Raw genomic sequence first — 22,850 nt, 5'->3', positions numbered from 1 at the left:
CAGTCAAAAATATAGCCACCTCACCTTGAAATCAAAATAAATTTCTATGATCTCACATCTAGACTCAGGGTTTGTACTCTCAAGAGGTCTTGACTTTATGTATCACATTCTTCTGTGTTTTATCGAAGCTTTTCCTAATTGTCAAACAGAAACAGAAGTAAGTTCATCTGGGCTCTGTGAATGAACACAGTGTGCCATAAATACATACTATACCATTGGATATCCTTAACAGATGTAACATACATAACACAGGTTAACATACATACACAGATACACACCACCATACATTCAGTCACATATATATACAATACACACACACACACAGACACACACACACAGGCTCCCACTGAGGTGGGTCTGTGGGATTTACTCATCGCAAATCCGTGATTGTCACCCTGCTGTTTTGGATGGTGACATGACGGCAGTCCTGCAATTGGAAAAGGGAAATATTGTTAGGGGAATGGAAATCAGTTTTGAAACAACTTGTACATTTTATTTATACCAAAAGAGGGGCTCCTTTGTGCGACATAGGCTAGCACAATATAGCTAGCTAAGCCAGAAGGACTCTGACATTATTCTACTGCTTCGAGGTTCCCAGTGCTGCATTATAGGCAAACATAAGCACAACTGTTTTCATCAGTGCTGGGAAAGGATTTCAGATACTAATGCTTAAATTGGAACACTATCACAACTGAGCCACATCCTGAGCAGTAAGTTTTGATTGAAGAATTCCCATTGCAGCCAGATAGTTCTCAGCCACTGGTGAAATCTTGATGTCATTAGAAGTAATGTCAAAAGTTCTGGTCCCCAACACTCCCACCTAGTTCTCCTCAATATGCCTCATGTTTAGAGTCAATCATCTCTGTGTATCTCTAGATCTTTCCATCTATTTTCCAGAGTCACATAGCAAATAGTTTTTTGTTGTTGTTGTTTTTGTTATTGTGTTTGTTGTTAGAGATGTGTAAGTCCAGTGCACCATTGGAGTCATAATGTACATCAGATGGCAAAGGTGACCCAATAGACCTTGAGGGGAGTCATTACATTAATCAGATTGTAAGGGTGACATTACTGACATTTCAGGGATGGTCACTCTTGGGTCTACAACATGATAGGTAATCATCAGTCTAAAGTTCCATGCTATGTAACATCAATTAGCCTCAAATTGATGATCTACTGCAACTGCCCAAGAGCTTATGTTATGGGTGTTTTTCACCATGGAAGGGGTTATTACAATTGGCAACTTGGGAACTCCCGTTCTAGATAATTCGTTTTTAAAATGAGCAATAAACTCCCATGTGAAAACCCACAGAGACAACAAATTAAAAATAAAAATAGGTTCTATTTTTAAAAAGGCTACACAATGAAAGTACAGGTGGCTAAATATACTGAAATATAAAATTATATATCTTTTTTTAAAAGAAGAGCTGAAATGTATACAAGTGTTATTTTCCTTTAGGATCAGAGTGATCCAAATTTATACAAATGCATATACATATTAATTATGATACATATAATCACACACAGAATGTTCTACATCTTAGACTTAGCATTCTGATTCCAGGATTTTAAGCTTCTGAATCTCTGTGGTTGTATCCCTGGCCCTTATAAATTTTGTGGGACAGGGTTTGATATTTTCGCAATGTTATTATGTTTTTTCCTGTATACAGATACCTACACAGAAAAGAGCTGAGTCCTGATTATGGGGATGGAAGCCTTCCTGGGGGGCAGCTTGATATTTCTTTAATCCAAAAGTTGTCAGTGTGAAAAATTCCCTGTTCTGGAAAAGAGAAAGGCAGACTCACATTCAAACAGAAATCCCCACAACACCCATTCGTCTCTCTATCCTCTCCCCTCTTTCCATCTTCTTTCTCTTCCTTTTCCTTTCTTTCCTCCCTGTCTCTCTTCCTCTCCTCTATGTCCTCTCTTTCTCTTTCACTCACACTTATTCCCCCTGCTCTCCTGCTCTCTCTGCTCTGACCTGCACAATTCTTCCTCCCGCACAGATGATGTGTATGTTCTTTTTTTCTATTCCTAGTAAACACTATCATTGAAGTTCTGTTAGACTATGTTCTCTTTGTCATGGTCCTAATTGTCCTCCCTCTCCTTTTTCTTCCTCTCCTCTCTTTCTCTCCTTCTCATTCCCTCTCCTTACGTGTATCTCTCTCTATGGTTTTCTCTCTTGATCCCTTTCTTGTAGTTTGACCTAATAATAAAATTTCAACAGTAGAATTGAGCACAAAGAAGAATCAATCCAGTTCAGGCTAATCACTGTGAGGAATAAATGGGGTAGCGCCAAACCTATGACCACTAATTCTTGTGGGACATTATCCAGGGTACAAAATTTTTCAAAGAAACAGGATGATTCATTGCTTTCCCAACACTAGCTCTGCTGAGGAATTCAGACTAAGGTGACATTGAGAATGACACTTTAGGCAGTTTCCTGTGTGGAATATCTTCAACCTCTGACACTTGAGATCACTTTGTGCTTTGTCTTAGAAAAGAACAGTGGTGTCAGCACATCTGTTATGAGCAGCTGGTGTTAGAATGTTCACCTTAAAACGGGGCTTCTATAGCACTCAGTTAAGACTTTCTGGATACTACTTAGTTTTTACAGTGTTCTGAGCCATACCTTGCCTTGCTCTTTGTACCGTTCAGGCTTAAATTATATATACACACTGTTTATATTTGGGTGCGCACACCACTGCAATTGATTCCCTGGCAGCATCTTCTGGTAGCAAAAACTGTGTGTACATCCACACTCGACAAAAAGGCAGTCTGGGCTGGATGGGTCTATGGAGACAAAAGAATTCAAGAAATCACAGTAAGCCCAATGACATACCCAACACAGCAGGTCCCAAGAATTTTCAACCACTGCCTCCCACAATGACTCGCCAAATCATGCTGGGACACATCTGTGGTCTGCTAGGTGGAGAAGGAAGAGGAAATGACCTCACTTATCAACCTAATCTATTAGGTCATTAGAAGCTGAGCTTTAAAAAATTACTTGAGGCTGTGCTCTCGCTGAGACTCCACTTTACTTGAGGCTATTTTTTGTTTGAGGACTAGACTTTTATTCATCCATATTTACTTATACCTGATGTCTAAACAATAACCATTCCAAGTTTGTTCTTTAGCTTCTAACCTACATCTGCTTCCCTCCTGCCAACAATAGAATCTATTCCATCTTAACCAAGAGTTCCCAAACTATTTAGAACTTCAGTTCAACAGACTCTGTGAGTCTTCAGTTCTCTGCCATTAAGAGCTGTGGGATATCTTCCTATGTGAAGAGAAGACACATCTGAATGTATTTTTTGTTACTCTACCTAGTACTGTTGCATTAACTTATGCCTCTTTCCTTTATTCATAGCCTGCCAGGTTTAAGCACACCTCAGGCAACTGCATGCCACAAAGGGGATGAAGAAGATGTTAAGGCAAGCCAGATGTAAACCAAATATCTAACCTCTACATTTCAAGACACAAGCAGTACTGAAATGCTGATATCATGGAGGAAGGCACACTTAGTAGATGAATACTAATGAAATGAGAAAGAGATGAGTGAACAAGAAGGAGATCAGTCTCAGAAGAGAGAAGTTGCAAAGCTTGACAAGGCCCTTGGAAGGTTGCTGTTTCCTAAGAGTATTATTCACATGGATGTTTCATCGTAGTTACACTACACTGCAAATGTATGCATACTTACAAATTAGCTATATTTTAAAATAGAAAACATTTGGAAAAAGAAAGGAAGTAAAAACTGGTAAAACCAACAAAACAAGCCATTGCCCCATTCATGTACATTTGAAGATTCTGTTAAACTAGTTCTGCACAGAGTGGCCTCATGACTCTCCCTTCCTATGGGATCTACAGCTTAGATGAAGGCTCAACATGACAGTCCTGTAAGACTCCCAGATAGCCATAAACTCAACCCATTTTTCAAGCCTCTTTCTCTCTGGTTATTACTTTTTGGTGCCAAAGTCATCATCCAGAAGTCTTACCTCCTGAATGACAGGATGCCAGTATTCTGCCTGTACACTGTATTTCTATGGATTAGTTAAACCTTTTAGTCTCTGGCACCATGGCCTGCTTAAATTTCAGAAGCCAAACTCATCAATGAACCCCAGCTCCAGCATGAGAACTGAATCCCCTTGCTGATGGAGATTGTCCCTAGGTCACATCCTTAATTCTCTCTCTTACTGTCCCTGGTCTGTGGCTTCTGGGAAACCCATGACCAGTTCTCCTCAGACTTTTGTTATGGAATAACCCACTGTGCTCAAGCAGTCCCCATTAGGTCTTATTATCTGTCAGAAAGTCACTTCTCCTGCTGTCACACCCACCATTTACCAGGATGAATCTCAGCAAACAAAAGCCTCCAGGGGATTATCTCCTGCCTTCACCTGGCTTCACAGAACCTACTTCCATCTGCCATGGTGTATTATTGTAAGGCAAATAAGCAAATTTGGATGCAACTTTGCATGAAGAAGCTCTTTGGGTGTACAAAACCAAGTACTTCTTCATAAAGGCAAAAAGATATCAACAGAGGGAACTCTCTTGACTGAGTGAAATACTTCCATACAGCATTTAGGGTGATGGTGTCTACACCATGTTTTCTTACCTCCTAGGGAGTCTACAATGCACAACACATTAACCAAGAAGTGGAACAATGAAGAACTACACTGAGGAAGAGGTAAATTAGTAAAGCTGAAATGCACCAAGGAATGTGCCTTTTGACTAAACACTAGAACACCAGTGACTGTGGGTGCTCACAGATGGATGAAATTCATCTTGATTGTGCAGACACAGATCTGGGCTCACCACCTGTGAAATCAATTTGCTTACATGAATCCAACCTAACGTCAGAAGGCCCAGTTCCTCTTGCATGAAATATATTTTTCTCCTCGTTCTCCGCATAACAATAATTAGGGCCTGCTGTCTGCACAGGAATAATTATGTGGGTCCCATGGTATTCTTCTTTGACCTGCCACAAGAAAACAACTTGTTACAGTTACTGTCAATCCAACTTTCCATAAATAAATGAAGCCCTCACCCCAGTGAATGACCCTCGTCCTTTAACCTCACCCCAGTGTTTCCCCACCTTGACTGCTCCAGTGCTTTCCTGGGAAACAGAAAAATGTAGGGGTGATGAGATGAACATGAGATGTCTCCAATAGCATATCCTAGGTTAGGGTTTTGTTTGCAGCAGGCATTAGGTCTGCTCACAGGTCTTGAAGGGTTTAGTTTCTATTCTAAGCCTTAGCACAAAGTAGGTAATCACCAGGCCACAGAAACTCATCAAATTCAAGTTAGCTAATGTCATTTCACACATGGTTCCTTCTGTTGAGGGATATGTATGGATACAGCCCCTAGATATATTCTCTGGGAGTCAAGGGCAGCCAAAGGGGAATAAGATACAGCCTCAGATCAAGAAGGGTTTTCCTATATTTACCATGGTACCACATAATACACCGCATGTCTCTATGCCTTTCCTGGTGTTCTTCCGTGCACAGCGCAGAAACTGATCACAAAGGTCCTTTGGAAGGACTACAGGGTGGAGGCCTCTTGGAGTTCTGACCTGCAAAGGAAAAGAGAGAGAAGTCTGAGGTTACAGGACCCTGTTGTCCATGAGCGGAGCTCAGCCTGGTGGCCTGGAGGAAAAATCTCAAAGATATTGGATATCACTTCAGGAGCCCCCTGCCTATAATACAGGTGAGAACTTTCTTCTCAAAGCTCTTTCCCCTCCAATTAGCTGAGGCCACATACTCTATCCTGGTTGTTTCTACAGTCCAAAAGGAACAGAATAGCTTACTTCTGCTCCGATGTTATGTTATGCAGATGTGTAGATTGCTGATTGCACAGGCTTTAGGCTCTCTAAGACTGACTCTCTAAGATCATCTGTAAATATGCTGATTGTTGAATACACAGGGCCACAGCTGGGCGCACTCTGACTCTCACCAATGTGTAATTAAGAAGGGAATTGCAATTTTGCTTGAGGTTGTCATATAAGGAGAGATTTGACTCATGCCAGTGCAGACAAGAATCAACCAATACTTTAGAAATATGTAAAATTCCAGCCCAGTAGTTGCATATTTGGATTTTAAGCATTTCCTAGGTGAGGGGCCAGGATTTCAAGGTAAGGCCTATTTAGTCTATAAAGCCAGATGATACAAATAAAAAATAAAAGTAATAATGTATTTAGATGGCATATTGGAGAACTTTTTCTTCAATATTCGTGATTTCTCCCTTTGAAATCCTTCATATATGAACCATGTGTTTGTACATGTCTATGATATGTGTGCATTTTTCAGAATGTGTATGTTCATGTGTGGGCAAGGATGCGCAGGTGTGACAGCGCATCTGCAGATGTGAGCAGACTGCCTGGAGTGCAGGCCTTCCCCCGGCACTGTTAGTCTAAAAGAATCTCTCTGTGCTCTGTGTCTTCCCTGCTATCTGTGCTGTGAAAAAACAGGTCTTCTCTGTCTCCCTGTCTCATGTAACCTGAAGAGATCTTAGAATAGGGAGGTGGCCACCCACAGCCAATTGTCAGGTGATTTCTGGAGGAGATTCTACCCTAGGTTTGAGGCTGTCACAGCTAGCACTTCAGTCAGTGTCATTATCTCCCTGACCTACTAGGAGAATCCTACAGAGGTCTACCTGATGCTGAAAATTCAATCACATACAACCAAAATAGTTTTTTCGGAATTACCAATGCACAGCAAAGTCCTCACGATGAGCAATAATTCAGGAGTATTTTAATGTGCTTCCTCTATTCTCTCCAGAGCTCTGAAAAGATGAGGATCTGAATATCACGAGTTTTGAAGAAACTGAACTGGCTTGAACTAAGTTAAAGGCTTCTTTTATGGGAAGTCAGATGGCAGGAAGGAAAGAGAAAATACTAGTCACTCGAGGTTCTATTACCACAGCAAAGGGGATCCAGGAAAGACAAAGACTGGGGAAATTGCATGGGGGATGAAGCTTTCTCTGTGCTGCTTAGTGCTCCCACCTTCAGACACCTCTTCAAAAGCACAGCACTACTAGACTGGTGAGGTGCACTTGCAAATGTGTGTGGCTGACTCTGATGCAATAGGCTCTATTTAAACATAAGTCTTTAAAATCATGAGGTCTAGAGAACTACAAGACTGCTGCCAACTAACAATTTGAGCTTCCATGGAAAGGCTCCCTTTCCGGAAGAGTGAGAGTGAGATCAACAACTAACTTATCCATGGAGAGGTCAACTAGTGCCTGTTGGAAAGAGGAGCAAACACCCATACATAAACACTGATTCGAAGTAGAGCTCAGATGCAGATGGAGAGGACAACACCAGGAGGCAGAAACACATAGAGACAGCTTACAAGAACAAGGAGTACCTAATGGGCCACCAGACTGATAGCTGGGAAGCCAGCATGGAAATGACTCAGGCCCCCCTGAATATGGGTCTCAGCCAGAAGGACTGAGCAGTCTAAGGGACCTCAGACAGTGAAACCAGGATGTATCCCTGGTGCACAAAAGGACTTTGGAACACATCCCCCATGGAGGGATAACTGCCTTAATCTAGAGACAGGAGCTAAGCCCTAGTCCCTACTTCACATGACCCCAACTGGATTCCATTCCCCTACATATGGAATTTGGGTGGGGGATGGGAGGGGAGGGGTGGTTAGAGTGCATATGAGAGGGCAGAGAGAGTAAAAGAGAGTGAATAAGGGAGGGAGGGGGGGAGAGAGGGGGGAGGGAGAAAGAACTGGGATCGACATGTAAAATAACAAATTAAATTAAAAATAAAATAAAATAAAAACATGAACCTGTGGTGACTTACCTGGGCTTTCCACCACCTTCACCTCTCCACCCTGTGTGTCTGATGATGGGCCCCTTTTCATATCTTTGATGGATTCTTGTGGACTGCATGGCACTGATGTTGTAATACCAGTGCATTCTTCAGAAGACACTTTAGCACTTTTAAGTGCCAAGTCCTCTCTGCTCCTGAATTCCTCAACTCCATCCACCAGCCTGTCTAGAAGATCACTCCATTTGGCAAAGTCTGTGGAGTGTTTGATGGTATCTCTTACTTCATGCCAAAAGGTCTTATTTCTGCCTCTTCTTCGTCTCTTTTTTTCTATAGAAAGAAAAATGGGATTAGTCTAATATTTCAAAAGTCAGAAGAAAAGACCTGCCAACAAAGAGATGAACAAAGGAAGTTGTGTTGAGGTATGACAAATCACCACAGCATCTATGATCCCCTCCATAACCTTGGTACTATGAAAAACAACACATACCCCTTTACTCAGATACTGTAAGGCTTTCTTAAGGGACAGTTTGGTCTCAATGTTCTCAAAACCATAATACTCTTGGGGTGTATGTATCTGTGACTATGAATATGCATGAGTATATGGGTGTAAATAGGTGCATGTGTCTGCATGTGTGTGTTGTCTTCTATAGATATGAGTGCATATGTTTGCAAGAATGTGTAGATCCTGTTCCTTGATCACAACCTCCGCTGACAGTAAAACAGAGTCCCAAGTCACAGGCTGATTAAGTGATACAAAAACATCCTGTCTTCATGCTCACACACTGACCTTATCTGCCAGGTATTCTGAGGTACTCCTCGCTATATTGCTGCAGGAGTTGTCTCTTCAGGGCCTCAACTATGTCAAAGACCCTATGTATTGTCTGCAAAACAAAACAGAAAGGGAGAATTAGAACTGACCTAATGTCAGCAAAGGGGGAAAGAAAACAAATGGGAAGGGACTTATGAATATTTTTTAATTTAATATTTTTTCTTATTTTATATATCTAATCCAGTTCCATCTCACTCCTATCATCCTATTCCCCACACAGACCCCTACCCATCCCATCCCCCCTTCCACTCCCCAGAGAGGGCGAGGCCTCCATGAGGAATCATCAAAGACTGTTAAATCAATTGTGATAGGGTTTAGGCTCCCCACCACCCTGTGTCTCCATGCTAAATAAGTATCATACCATGGAGAATGGCCTCTAAAAGTCCCTTCCTGTACTGGGGATACTATCTATTTCCATGAGATGTCAGAATCTTATTTATGACTTGACCCCAATTTGCTGCCATCCCTTTCTTCTGTATTGTGATGCTGAGAGATGTCCTGATTACCCAGGGACAGGATCTGTGACTTTTCTCTAAGTAGCTCCCTGTGACTTTGGAGATTTAGGACTGCCACACGGATAAAAAGACCTACCTTGTTGATTTTGGATCATGTTCCCTTGGAAAGGGTGTTCCAGTATTCTGGGCCATGTCTCAGCTTCTCCAGGAAGAGTCTAAAGCAATAAAGCAGCATTAATATGTGAGCAGAAAAGGTCCAAATTTGTAAATGAGACCCTGAAAAAATTTGGTCTCTCTAGGCATGGTTTCAGAAGATGCTGGAGTGAGAAGAGTTCCACCCTGATATGTTACATCCATATCCATCCCAGTGCCTAGAGAAAGAAAGGTCGTAATTCTTCTATCAACTAGTGCTGCTCTAAAATATCAGATATCAAGTAGTATAGCTAATCTGAAATTGTGTGTGCTTGTCATCCTGGCATGCAGGAGACAGCAGGGAGGGGTTAATGAGCTCACAGATTATCAAGGAAACAGACCATCCTCCTCCTGAACTTCAAAAGAAAATAGAGTGTGGTCTCATCCTTCTACTACCAAAGGAGAAGGATGTGTGCTCATAGAGAAGCACAGAGTATTGTTTCTGAGCAGGGAACAACCTCTCCCTGAGAGCATTAGGTAATGAAAAGAAACACTGGGGGAACACAGAGCTGCAGGGAGCTGTGCAATGGAACCTAGTGAGACGAGGCACCCACAATGACTGCTAACGTGCTTCAACACTCCTGTCAGTCCAGGAACCAAGAAAGTTTCTTGAGTGCAGGGTGGGATTGAAAACTGGTTGTGACAAACTGATGTTTGTTTGGAGGGGCAAATAAGTACTCTAGTAACACACTTATTTCTCTTAAGGAGAGGAAATAGAGGGGTGTTTACTGTAATCTCAAGAGATTACCTTCACCTTGCAGAAAAACAAAGTTGGAAAACCATCCAAATCATGTTCTTCAAGTTGCACAACCTGAGAATTATAAAATGTGGTATCTGTGTTCATGTCTAAGTCTGACCTTTCTTTCCTCTGTGGAACCTGATGGAGATATGCCTACTCAGCACAAACAGCCTTCAGAAGATCAATAGATTCAGGACCACAGAGGTCTTCCCAAGAGCCTGGGCTCCTTACAGTCACCTGCATTTATGTCCTCAGGTTCTCTTTCACCAAACACAGGGCTAGGCAGGACTGGTGAGACCTTTGCCATCTTTCCCTTCCTCAAACACAATGCATTCATGTCACATAGGATAAGTGTAAATATCTGGTGACAGCTCTGCCATCTTGCATTTATTCTGCCTATCCACGTATGATCAAAAACACAGAAAGTATTCTAAGCCACTTTGACCCCAGGTAGTACATAGTTCTCTGGTTCCTATTTAGGTTCAGGAAATGCTAACTTCTTTCTTAACTAAACAATATGCTACAGGATTAAGAGAAGAACAATCTGGGCTTTGCCATACATAGGAATAAGTCTGTGACTGAATGCCTGGCCAGAGATATAGCAGTTGACACACTCACCAATGCAGACACAACCACTTAAACTGCAAACTTTCCTCTAAAATGAAGGCCATGTGGAAACATGCTCAAGAACTATCATGATTTCCCTTATTTGTGGTTCTCTGTGTCTTTGAATAGCAAGGAAAAACATTTGTGTGAGCGGCCATAAATCTGACTGAAAGATGTATTTCTCAAGTTCTATAATGTCAGCAGAGGGGAGAAACATGAAGATGAAGACAGGATTAGTAACGGATCTGTCACAGGAATGGAGATAGAAAGTGCAGGTTCTCACGTTAAAAATTTGTGGTATAACACAAATGCTTCCTCTTTAAGTTCTTTTCTTTGTAGATCTGCCGCCATTTCTAGGAGGTCATCACTCATTTTGATATACATTTCCATGGGTACTTTGCCGCTGACTTCCACATTCATTCCTATGGAAATTAAAATCTGGAACCGCTATTTTGGCAGAAGAGATATTTCTTGGTATTTTTGCATGGTGCTCTTGTTCTAAAACAGAAGAGACAAGATAGAGGAACATCAGAAGCCACCTCCTACTGTCCTACCATTCTGTATGTCTCCTGTCTGACATTCACACATACACAGTGTGTGTGTGTGAGAGAGAGAGATAGAAATAGAGACAGAGAGAGAGAGTAAGTGTGTGAAAAAGCTCTTACTAAAGAAATTATAGTAAATAAAACACCACATGCAGCAATACAGCTCAATAAATGTAGTGAACTACCCAGTTTTGGATCTCCTTACTTTGCTACTAAAGGGGGAGGTAGGGGAATGGATATAAGGGAGGGAGAGGCACCTGGCATTAGTATGTAAAATAAGATAGATTTTAAGTTAAATAACAACTAATTTAAAAACTGATTCCATTTCTTTAAATTTCTATATATGATTGCATGTCAAAGAACATTGTTTTCAAAAGGAATGAGACTTACCCCATTTGGGGCCATAGGAGTGAAAAGTCCCCGTGAGCTCTGTTGGTGTCTGAGACAGGATTTTAAAAAATTTGCCTGTAAGCAAGAATAAAAGAACTTAGGAAAACAAATCCTCTGCTTCTCCAGAAACTAATGTTAGTTTTTGTTCATTTATGCACTGTAATTTAATGACCACTATGGTCACAGAGTTGAAGGCTTTTAATCCTATTATATAGCTGATGAGTTTGTAGATATGACCTAACTTCAAATGCAACTGATTACATCCAAAATTTTTTCAAGAATTTATTCAGTAAATATCAATTTGAGATGTCAGTGGCTGCTGGCATCTGCACAACCACAGAGCAGCTCCAGGAGGCTTAGAGACCCAGGGAGACACTGAGGGGAGATGAGAGAGCAGAGGATATTGAGAGAACAAAAGAACTCTGAAACATTTAAAATATCAGGTCTTATGGGCAGATGCCTTTTAAAAGCATTCTCGTGAGACTGAAAAGAAGAAGATGATGCTGGCGATGACAGAGCAGATCTCCATGAACAGGCCAAGTAGAAGTGAAACAGAGCTGCAGAAGCCCACACTAATGGAGATGGAGAGTGGTCCTTTATCTGAATTGACCCGCCTCAAAAGGCCTCCATAGACTGTGCTGTAGCTCCATGCCAGATTGGTCTCTATAATCTATACTGCCTCCTGAAGCCATGTGGAAGTCAATGATCTGTGGTGTCATTGGCTGTTATGGCCTAGAAGCTTCCTCTGCATTGGTATCTATGATGACAGACTCACAATTAAGAATGAGAAATGATTACAGGAGACTTTTATATTCCCTCACATTAAAAAGAAACAGTGTATCCAAAAGCCACTGAAGAGAGTCCTTAAATTGTGATAAAGATGCTGAAGTGTTACTCTACACACTTAATGGCTCAAGCAGAAAGGGTGAGTGTTGGCGGTGGAGAAGAACCAGATATCTTTAAGGGGTGGGTCAGTGAGACTTTGACCATGTTCCAGGGAATATACGGTCCCTATGCTGAGGTTAAAACTCAGGCAGTTTATATAGGGTTGGGGTGGCAAGAAGCAGGCTTACAGAAGCAGAAGCATGGTTACAGGGATTTCATTGGTCCATTCAATTAAGGCAATTTGGGTTAACCAAGGAAAGACTTGCTGTAGTCTTTTCAATTTTTCTTTGGGATGGTCAAAAAGTTTGGAGGGAAAATATGGGAGGAGATGTAAGCTAATGTGATTTGATGGTTTGCAAAAAACAATTCCAACATCATCAACAAAAATATTATCATTTTGAAAGACCCCAAGAGTTCGGAGCCCATTGGGGTAAGGTCCTTGCCCCCAATAGGCGAGACCAGACCACTGGATGCAAGCACAAGAGGCTGTTTATTGCTTACACAGGTACCTGTGGACGCTTCAGTATTTCAGTGGACTTAGTGTGCTGAGGTTAAAACTCAGGCAGTTTATATAGGGTTGGGGTGGCAAGAAGCAGGCTTACAGAAGCAGAAGCATGGTTACAGGGATGTCATTGGTCCATTCAATTAAGGCAATTTGGGTTATCCAAGCACAGAGTTGCTTATTCAGGTTGGGCACAAAAAATACAAAGAATTCAGTTGTGACTATCTCAGCACTCTGGTGGTCTCCATAGAATGCTCCCAGAACCTTCTGTTCCCAGATATCATCCTGCTGACCTTGCTTTGGTCCAAGCTGCAGACCACAGATATCTGGTTGACTTTGGATTAGAGTAGCAACTGGTTCCCTCCAGTATTTTTCCCATAACTTGACCTTGGCTAGTTGGCAAGAGTAGTTCAAACAGGCAATATGCATAGTGGGGGTCTTTCAATTTGAGAAATTAAAAAGAATTTTAACATGAACAAAGGTAACTTTAAAACTGGACAGAGCTTTGCTAGTGCTGGATCAGGTACCTCAGCTCCCAAGTGCTCAGGGAACACACCAAAAAAACAGTCCTGGAACTGACACTAATTTTCAAGAGTTTGTTTTGAGAGTCACAACAGGAAACACTATTGCTTCTGTTCTCTAGACATGAAACACAGACCCGTCTGTCCCATGAAGTAACAGGCCTAACTGTAAAAGCCAAGGTCCAAGAAACTTGCCTTCTGGTCCATGAGTAAGACATAGCTGCCTAACCAGCTTGGACGGCCAGGCAACCCTGCTCATGGAGGTGTGGAAGATATTGCAGACATTTCCACTGATATGCCAATATCACTGTTCCACAGTATTAACATGGTAATTCTCATGAGACAAAATTAGTGCAGGGAAGAATCATAGCCCTTACTTGACCTCTCTACGTACCCAGCTCTCTCTGTGCTTCAGCTGAAACAGTCCCAGGAATAGTCTTGTTTGCTTCTTTCATACTCTTAAGACACAATACCTCAGAGAGCCCTTCCAGCCTGCTATCTCACCAAGGAAAGTAAAGACACATTTAGTGACAGGATGGAGAAATTCTCTGTCCAATACACCCCTAGGAAATGTCATATCCAAGACTACATTTATGTCATCATCCTGATGTTCACCAATTTCCCCTTAATCCCACATTTTTTGATGCTTCCCAGTTTATGGAGCTGTCCATTAAAAAAAATTGAAACCATTAAGTTTTTTTTTTCCTACCTGACATCTTCAAGTCAGGAACAACAAAGAAAAGGAGTAGATATGGATGAAGGGATGAAAGAACAGGTTGTTGGTTTCTAAAAGGTGTAGGATCTGGATAAAGGGATGAGTACTCTGGTTGTTGGGTTTCTCAGTAAAAAGTCCACGTCTGGGCACGATCAAGGATGCTCAGCAGTGAGGAATGTTTGGTCAGTTATTACCAAGGTAACCTCAAAACACTATCTACTGCTGATTGGCTGAGGGAGGGTGATGTCATTAAGCTGGTGAAAGCCAATGGGTATCCCAGAAGCCATGTGTTAAAGGGATAGAGGGGAACACTTGCAGGAAGATTACAGCATCCTTACATGCCTGCAATCTGGGCAGCTGAAAACATACAACCTAGACTTGACAGTTTCTGTTATTGAGATACTTAATTCAGGAAAAGTGTCACAAGTTTGTTACCAGTGGTCATTAATACATTCATTAATCATTGACACAGGATTTTCTCATTTTAACTGATGTGGTGATATCTTTCTTACACAAACAAAGTCTTTCTGGGGTTCTGAGAATGGACTTTGCCACTAGTTAACAATACTGGTCTGCAGTACTGCCCAGAAAGGCAGGAGGTGATGGAGCTAGGCAGAAACAGGGTATAAGCAGGGAAAAACAGGAAATTGTTTTGTTCCTCCTGAGATGCTTAGAAGATAAGATGAGCTGTGGCTTGCTCCTTCTCTGTGATCTCTCAGCATTTGCATCTATATCTGACTCCCAAACAGACTTTATTTGTGTAAACAAGATATCACCACAAAAGGATAACATTAACATATTTCTATGCACAGATGATATACTTGGTGAGTGTCTTAATTACTGTTTTACTGTTGTAAAAGCTACCATGACCAAACATCTGTTTTGCCAGGAAGGATGTGATTGGGTGCTTGCTTATAGTTTTAGAGTCAGTCTAAGATATTTTTTTTGTTTCTTTGATGTTTTAGACAGGGTTTCTTTGTAGTACTTTGGAGCCTATCCTGGGACTTGATTTGTAGACCAGGTTGGACTTGAACTCACAAAGATCTGCCGGAATTTTTCTCTGGAGTGCTAGGATTAATGGAGTGTGCCAACAAGACCCTGCTTAATTCAGAGAATTCTTAAATTATCTTCCATGAATGTATCAACATTTCTCACTACACTCTGGCAGGGGAGTTGAGTAGCAAAGTGAAAAGCAAGAAGGAAACATGGCCTTGGTCACTTCAAAAAGTTGCTTCATTTCATATTCATCACAGGAGAAATCCAGGAGTACAAAGTCTCAATTGTCAATATGTATGTATGACCCAAATAAAAGTACCTGCATTCGAAAAAGAAACACTACAAAACTCAATGATCACATAAAAATAAACTCACACACTCATAGTTGGAGACTTCATCACCCCATTCTCACCACTAGACAAGATCAGAAGACAGAAACTTTAAATATATATATATTTATATATATATAATTAACACAAATTATGCCCTAATTGGGGAGAGACATTCACCTGGGCCCAGCCAGGACAGATTTAAAAAGCCTCAAACTCATCCCGGCATGCTGGAGGCAGTGCAGGTCATTTACCCATGATAAGAATGAGTGAGAAGAAAATGGGCATGTACTCCACCCAGGCTATGATAAACTTCAGCAGCAACAAAGATTCCAGGACAGGACCTGCCATCACATCACTGCTCGATGAGACACTTGATGGCCAAAGGTGTGGTCAAACCTGGGGAAATGCTTACACAGCAGAGAGCAGTGCTCACACTGAGTGTCCATCTCCATCCATGGATGAGCTGCCCTTTTGGGAAGGCCAAGTAAGTACCTCTGGCTTTCCAAAAATGGACAAACCTCAAGCCAGAGCTATTTCCCAAAAGCATCACACCTGGGTTTCTAGCATTCCCACTGAAGCTTACCCTTTGAGGCCACATTCCCAGTCAACGCAGTCTACCACACCCAAAATATTCCAACCAGCTCCTGCCAGCATGTCTTTGATGGCCTCTGACAAGACAGCTGTTCTGACTGCCACCAGTGCCACACCACCTAAATTAACCAACCACATCCATTTTTGCAATAGGCCTTGACAAGCATCATCTCTTACTTTACTCCCAAGGGACTTGTTTCTGCTGCCAGAAACAAGGCCCCATCACCTCCCAAACCTCAAATGCAATATCTTCTACTAGACTTCAGCTGCCATCCAATTCCATAAACGAAAGTGAAATTCCACGGCCACTCCCCCCTCAGCCCACCACAGCTGCCAGAGTTCAGAGAGGGAGGAAATGAAGAAGTGGGGCCTCACAGGAGCGACAGAATGCTGCCAAGTGCACCTCTCTAACTGCACATTTTCATTCTCAGGGAGAAGGATAAGGATATGGAAGTTGATCCATATTATGGCTATGTGACTACTTAATATTAAAGCAATTAGCCAAAAACTGCAGTGTTGATAGTATTGTTCTCCTTGTCTTTTATTTTCATTATACTACTTACTAGACATAGTTGCTTCTCAGAGGTTATAATATATAGTGATCACATTCCTGCTCGCTTCCCAATTCTTACGACTCTGAACCTCGCACCCCAGCCATAAGTCATTACTAGTCTGGGACAAAGCAATTCCTGCAAATGCATGAAATACAGGACTTCAGGTGTACACAGACAAGCACTCATTGTGAAGTGAACATACCCATGGGTGACTATCTTTTTGAACTGCTTTTAAGTTGATTACTATGTTTATCTCAAGTTGTAGCCAGTTTGAAATCACCCATTTCATGTTTTAATTTATTTTATGTGTGTGTGTCATCCCCATGATTTCCTGTATGGAGTGCCCAAGGAAGACAGAAGAGGGCACCAGATCTCTGGAATCTGGATTTCACTGAGTCACTGAGTTTGAAAGTCAACATGAGATACTCTGTATTCATTCTGGGAACTGTAAGAAGAAAAAGTGTCCTCATCTGCCGAGCGACCTCATCGAGCCCCATTTGGATCTGCATAATACAAACAACAGAACTACTTTTTATATAAGGCTGAAAAGATGTCACATTCTCAGTACATCACTGAGCTTCATCTGTGGCAATGCTTTTGGACACCAGGCTAGGTTCACTAATGTTCTGCACACAGTGATGCCATCAACATTGATGGGCAAGTACCTGTTTATAAAATATAATAAATCTATCAACGTGATCCACTATATAAACAAACAGAAAAAGAAAAACCATATGATTATCTCCCCTAGATGTGGAAAAAGCCTTCGACAAAGTTCAACACCCTTTCATGATAAAGGTATTGGAGAGGTCAGGGATAACAGGAACACACCTAAACATAATAAGAGCAATATACAGCAAACCGACTGCCAACCTCAAACTGAATGGAGAGAAACTTAAGCCAATTCCTCTAAAATCAGGAACAAGACAAGGCTGTCCTCTCTCTCCATATCTCTTCAATATCATACTAGAAGTTCTAGCTAATGCTATAAGACAACAAAAGGAGATCAAGGGGATCAAAATTGGAAAGGAAGAAGTCAAACTGTCTCTATTTGCAGATGATATGATAGTTTACATGAGCGACCCAATAAACTCTACCAGGGAACTCCTACAGCTGATAAACACCTTCAGCAAATTAGCAAGATACAAGATAAACTCAAAAAAATCAGTAGCCCTACTTTTTTCAGACGACAAAGAGACAGAGAAAGAAATCAGAGAAACATCACCATTTACAATAGCCACAAGCAACATAAAGTATCTTGGTGTAATGCTTACCAAACAAGTAAAAGACCTATATAAGAAGAACTTTGTGACTCTAAAGAAAGAAATTAAAGAAGATACCAGAAAATGGAAAGATCTCCCATGCTCTTGGTTAGGTAGGATTAACATAGTAAAAATGGCAATCTTACCAAAAGCAATCAACAGATTCAATGCAATCCCCATTAAAATCCCACCACAATTCTTCACCGACCTTGAAATGATAATAATCAACTTTATATGGAAAAACAAAAGACATAGGATAGCCAAAACAACCCTATTCAATAAAAGAACTTCAGGAGGCATAACCATTCCTGACTTTAAGCTCTACTACAGAGCTATAGTTCTGAAAACAGCCTGGTATTGGCATAAAAATAGACAGGTAGACCAATGGAATCGAATTGAAAATCCTGATATTAATCCACGCACCTATGAACACCTGATTTTCGACAATACAGCTAAAATTATACAATGGAGCAAAGACAGCATCTTCAACAAATGGTGCTGGCACAATTGGATGAGGGTGTGTAGAAGACTGCAGATAGACCTATGTCTGTCGCCATGCACAAAACTCAAGTCCAAATGGATCAAAGACCTCAACATCAATCCAGCCACATTGATCCTCTTAGAAGAGAAAGTACGAGGTACCTTTGAACAAAGTGGTATAGGAGAACGCTTCCTGAACATAACTCCAGGGGCACAGACACAGAGAGCAACAATTAATAAATGGGACCTCTTCAAACTTAGAAGCTTCTCTAAGGCAAAGGACATAATGGACGAGACCAAACAGCATCCCACAGACTGGGAAAAGATTTTCAAAAAGCCTATATCCAACAAAGGGCTGATCTCTAAAATATACAAAGAACTCAATAAACTAGTCAACAAAACACCAAATATCCCTATTAAAAAATGGGGTACAGAACTGAAGAAAGAATTCTCAATAGAGGAAATCCAAAAGGCTGAAAGAAACTTAAGAAAGTGCTCCACATCCTTAGCTATCAGGGAAATGCAAATCAAAACAACTTTGAGATACCATCTTACCCCTGCCAGAATGGCTAAAATTAGAAACACCAGTCATGACTTAAGTTGGAGAGGATGTGGAGAAAGTGGAACACTCCTCCACTGCTGGTTGGAGGGCAAACTCATACAGCCATTTTGCAGATCAGTATGGCGGTTCCTCAGGATAATGGGAATTAGTTTACCACAGGACCAGGCAATCACCCTCTTAGGCATATACCCAAAGGAATCACATCCATGCAACAAAGACATCTGTTCAACTATGTTCATAGCAGCACTATTTGTAATAGCAAGAACCTGGAAGCAACCTAGATGCTCCTCAAATGAAGAATGGTTAATGAAGATGTGGCACATCTACACAAAGGAATACTACTCTGCAGAAAAAAATAATGGTATCTTGAAATTCGCAGGCAAGTGGATGGCACTTGAAGAAACCATCCTGAATGAGGTAACCCAGTCACAAAAAGAGGAACACAGTATGTACTCACTCATATATGGATTTTAGACCTAGATCAAATGATCACCAGCCTATAATTCACACCACCAGAGGATCTAGGATACAAGGTGTATTCTAAGAGATTCATATAAAGTCCCTCACAGAACTGGGAAGGGACAAGTCCCTCAGAGCTCAGGGGAAGTGGGGGGGCAGCAAATGGAGAAAGAAGTAGGAGAAAATGAAGGGGAGGAAAGGAAAATATGTGCAACCTCCAACATTTCAGGTGCCTTTAGGCCTTCTTAGTCTGCACTCTTCCCAGAGTCTTCTCCATGACAGCTTGCCTCCTATATTCCTTTATCCTGACCAGAAAGGAACTGTTGCAGCCATGGGGAGACAGCAACTGTAATGAGCATGAGAAACAGACTGCACCCTCCACAGTGGATGCCACTTCACTGCCCCTCCCTTAGCCATGGAGCTAAACCCAAGGCACATATCCCCCAGAGGACAAAGCTGCTCCATGATGTCATGGAAGGTGCCAAATTGGAAGTGTGATTACTACACATCGATTTCCCTGGGGCAAGTCTGTGTGTGCACTGTGCCTATGTTGTTTCCTTTGCACAAAGGTTTTTCCAGCAGAAATTTAAACAACAAAGAGTCCTGGTGGCTAAAAGCTACACAACAAAGAAAGGGAAGGAGTGCATGAGGCATGAAGTAGTCTTCATAGGAGACCCCAGGAAGCCTAGATGAGAGACAGGAAATTGGAACAGATGAAAGAAAAGAGGGTTGAACAAAAGAAGCTGAATCAGAGATACCTGTCACAACAGAGTCACAAGACCACTTCCAGGGAATTGACTCAGAGTACACAAAATCAATCGAGACAGAGTGTGAATCTGCTGGACTCAGTCTCTAGACTAGAATAGATGTCAGGATGAGTGTGTTTTCTCCCCAGGGAAACTAGTGCCACTAAGGAGAACTAGAAGAGGTGCATCCAAGGCCTTTAGTTTCTCTTGGCCACTGCTGCATGGATAACTACTGCTCCCCACCACTGCCTGGCTGTTCACCATTCCTCATATAAGAAACTTCCTAGGAGCAGGGTCACATACCTAAGGCATTGGTACTTGAGCAGATAAGAGATATGCCAGGAAGGGGAAGCAAGCACTGGAGCGCTATTAGAGGGGAGAGAGAACACTGTGAAGATTAAGCTTAGGATGTGATGATTAATTCCCCTGCTGTGTCCTTTTGGCATGACGCAAAGTCAATATTATGATGTTCATAAAAGGAAATTACTTTATTCCTAATGGCTTAGAAAGGTTAATGAGACTAAAATAAATGGTACAAACACACATGAGTGTGTGAATCTGTGTGTCGTTGTAAGTCAACTGCTTGATAGGCAGGAAATATACCAGAGCTTGGAAAGCAGAGGCAGGTGGCTGTCTCAGTTCAAGGACAGCCAGGGCTACACAGACGCACCCTGTCTCGGGAAAAAAAAAAAAAAAACAGAGAGTGAGAAAGAAAGAAAGGCAGATGGAGAGAAATTCCAAGTGAGAACATAGCTGACAGTGAATAAAATGGAGTTTGGCTGGACATGGGGTGCACTGTGGGGTGCACTTGGGCCCATCTTGGCACAAGAACAGAGAGTTGAAAGCTGTCCTCAGCAAGTCTTAAGACCTAAAGGCCAAAGGTGTGGCTACAGTAGAATGTTTGTCTGTCTTAGTCTAAGTAATATCAGATCAGAATCTGAGGTGTGGCTACTCCTGACCTCAAGGCTAAGGAACAAGAAGTTTGGAGCAAAGGTGTGGTTACTGAACCCTTAGAATAAGGGACGGGGAAAAGTCTGTTTGTTCCATATACATGATACTGTGTTCCCCTTTTTGGTTAAGGTATATAAGAGTAGTGAAAAATAAACTTTTGGCATTTTGCCTGATCGGTCGTCCTGACCTTTATTCTGTCTCTCTGTCTTTTCTTTATTGTCTATAGGTAGCCTTTCCCTTGTCCCCACTCCCTCACTCAGGTATGGACTTGGGGCAGCTTGGCTGGCTCAGATTGCAGCCCCACAAAGACTGCTCCTGACCATGCACACATGTGATCCCAGCCCTAGAGAGACTGAAGCAGGGAGATCATGAATTATAGACAAGGCTGGGATATAGAGACAGAGCCTTTCTTAATAAGCAAAGCAAAAGTGTAAAATGAAAGGAAAGTGTTATTAAGACAGGGAAAGGCAGATTCATAACTTTTCCATTCACAATTTCTTAGAATTATGGCTGCTTCTATCCTTTTCACTTACATGATGAATGCCTGTACTGTTGTTTTTAAAGCACAGGTCAATTTTGAATTTGTTTTTTGTACTTTCATTGGGTTATCCATTCTTCAGTCTCCTTAACTTTCTGAACAGGAGGAGGGATGTGCTGTCCTGGTTGAGGCTTTGCACTTGGGTGTGGCTTGTCCTCAGTAAAGTCAGGACATCAATACTTCTGATGGTTGAATGAGCGAAAACATGATCACAACCTTTCATCTGTTCAGATGTTTTCAGTCACAAGTATCAGAAATTCAAATTTGAACTGGTAAGAGGAAACTTGCAGTCAGGTGTGGTGCCACAGGTTTATAATCCCACAGGGAGACAGAGGTGGGGGATCATGAGTTGAGGCCAATTTGAACTGCACAGTGGGTAAGAAAGAGAACTAATTTATTATACACACAGCAAGTTGAGAAGTCAGAGCAGTCCAGGGCTGGCTGACATAGTGGTTTGTCTACACCCTGCACAATTCCACTTTTCGAATCTTTTAGACTTATTTATCTTTATGTGTATGAGCATTTTCCAGGGATGTATGGACACCAGGAGGATGTCTTGTGCCCACAGAGGTCAAAAGAGGGTGTCAGATCCCTTGGGTCTGGAGTTAAGGATGGTTGGGAGCTTCCAAGTGGATTGAGGAAGCTGAACACAGGTCTGTGCAAGAACAAGTGCTCCTACCTATTGAAACACCATTCCACCTCCCAAGATTCCACTTCTCTTGCTCCCTCTGCAATTTTCTGCCTGTGCTCCCCTTTGGGGAGTGGCATTCCTTCATACTAGCTGCTGACTTTCATGTAGAGACTGAGTCCCAGTGTTTTACTGACTTTTTTCTTTTCTTATTTGACATATTGAGTTTTTCTTTTCTTTTTTATTTAATTTCTTTATTTAATTTATTATTTTACATGTCAATTGCAGTTCCCTCTTCCTCCCTCACTCACTCACTTTTATACACTCTGCCTCCACACATGCACCCTGATCACCCTCCCCTCCCATCCCCCCCCAGCCCAATTTCACATGTAGGGCAATGACATCCAGGTGGGGTCATGTAGATCTGTCAAGTAATTTAATGTAGGGACTAGGACTTCTCTCCTGTCTCTAGGTTAAGGCAGTATCCCTCCATGGGGGATGTGTTCACAAGGTAATTTTGTGCACCAGGGATACATACTGGTTCCACTGTCTGAGGTCCCTTAGACTGCTCAGTCCTTCTGGCTGAGAACCATTTTCA

General features: G+C 41.8%; 1 long non-coding RNA gene across 1 annotated transcript in view; it reads right to left on the bottom strand.

The window, feature by feature from the left end:
- Positions 1-357: 357 nt before the first annotated feature.
- The window catches only part of LOC127214437 (uncharacterized), a 119,243-nt gene continuing 96,750 nt past the window's right edge, over positions 358-22,850 (bottom strand). The window contains exon 3 of the long non-coding RNA XR_007833841.1: positions 358-427. This is a non-coding gene — a long non-coding RNA (uncharacterized LOC127214437). The remainder of the gene's footprint in view (positions 428-22,850) is intronic.

Source organism: Phodopus roborovskii, unplaced genomic scaffold (assembly GCF_943737965.1).
Source record: "Phodopus roborovskii unplaced genomic scaffold, PHOROB, whole genome shotgun sequence".
Taxonomy (NCBI): domain Eukaryota; kingdom Metazoa; phylum Chordata; class Mammalia; order Rodentia; family Cricetidae; genus Phodopus; species Phodopus roborovskii.
Note: the sequence above shows the minus strand (reverse complement) of the source record. Positions and strands in the feature narration are given on the sequence as shown.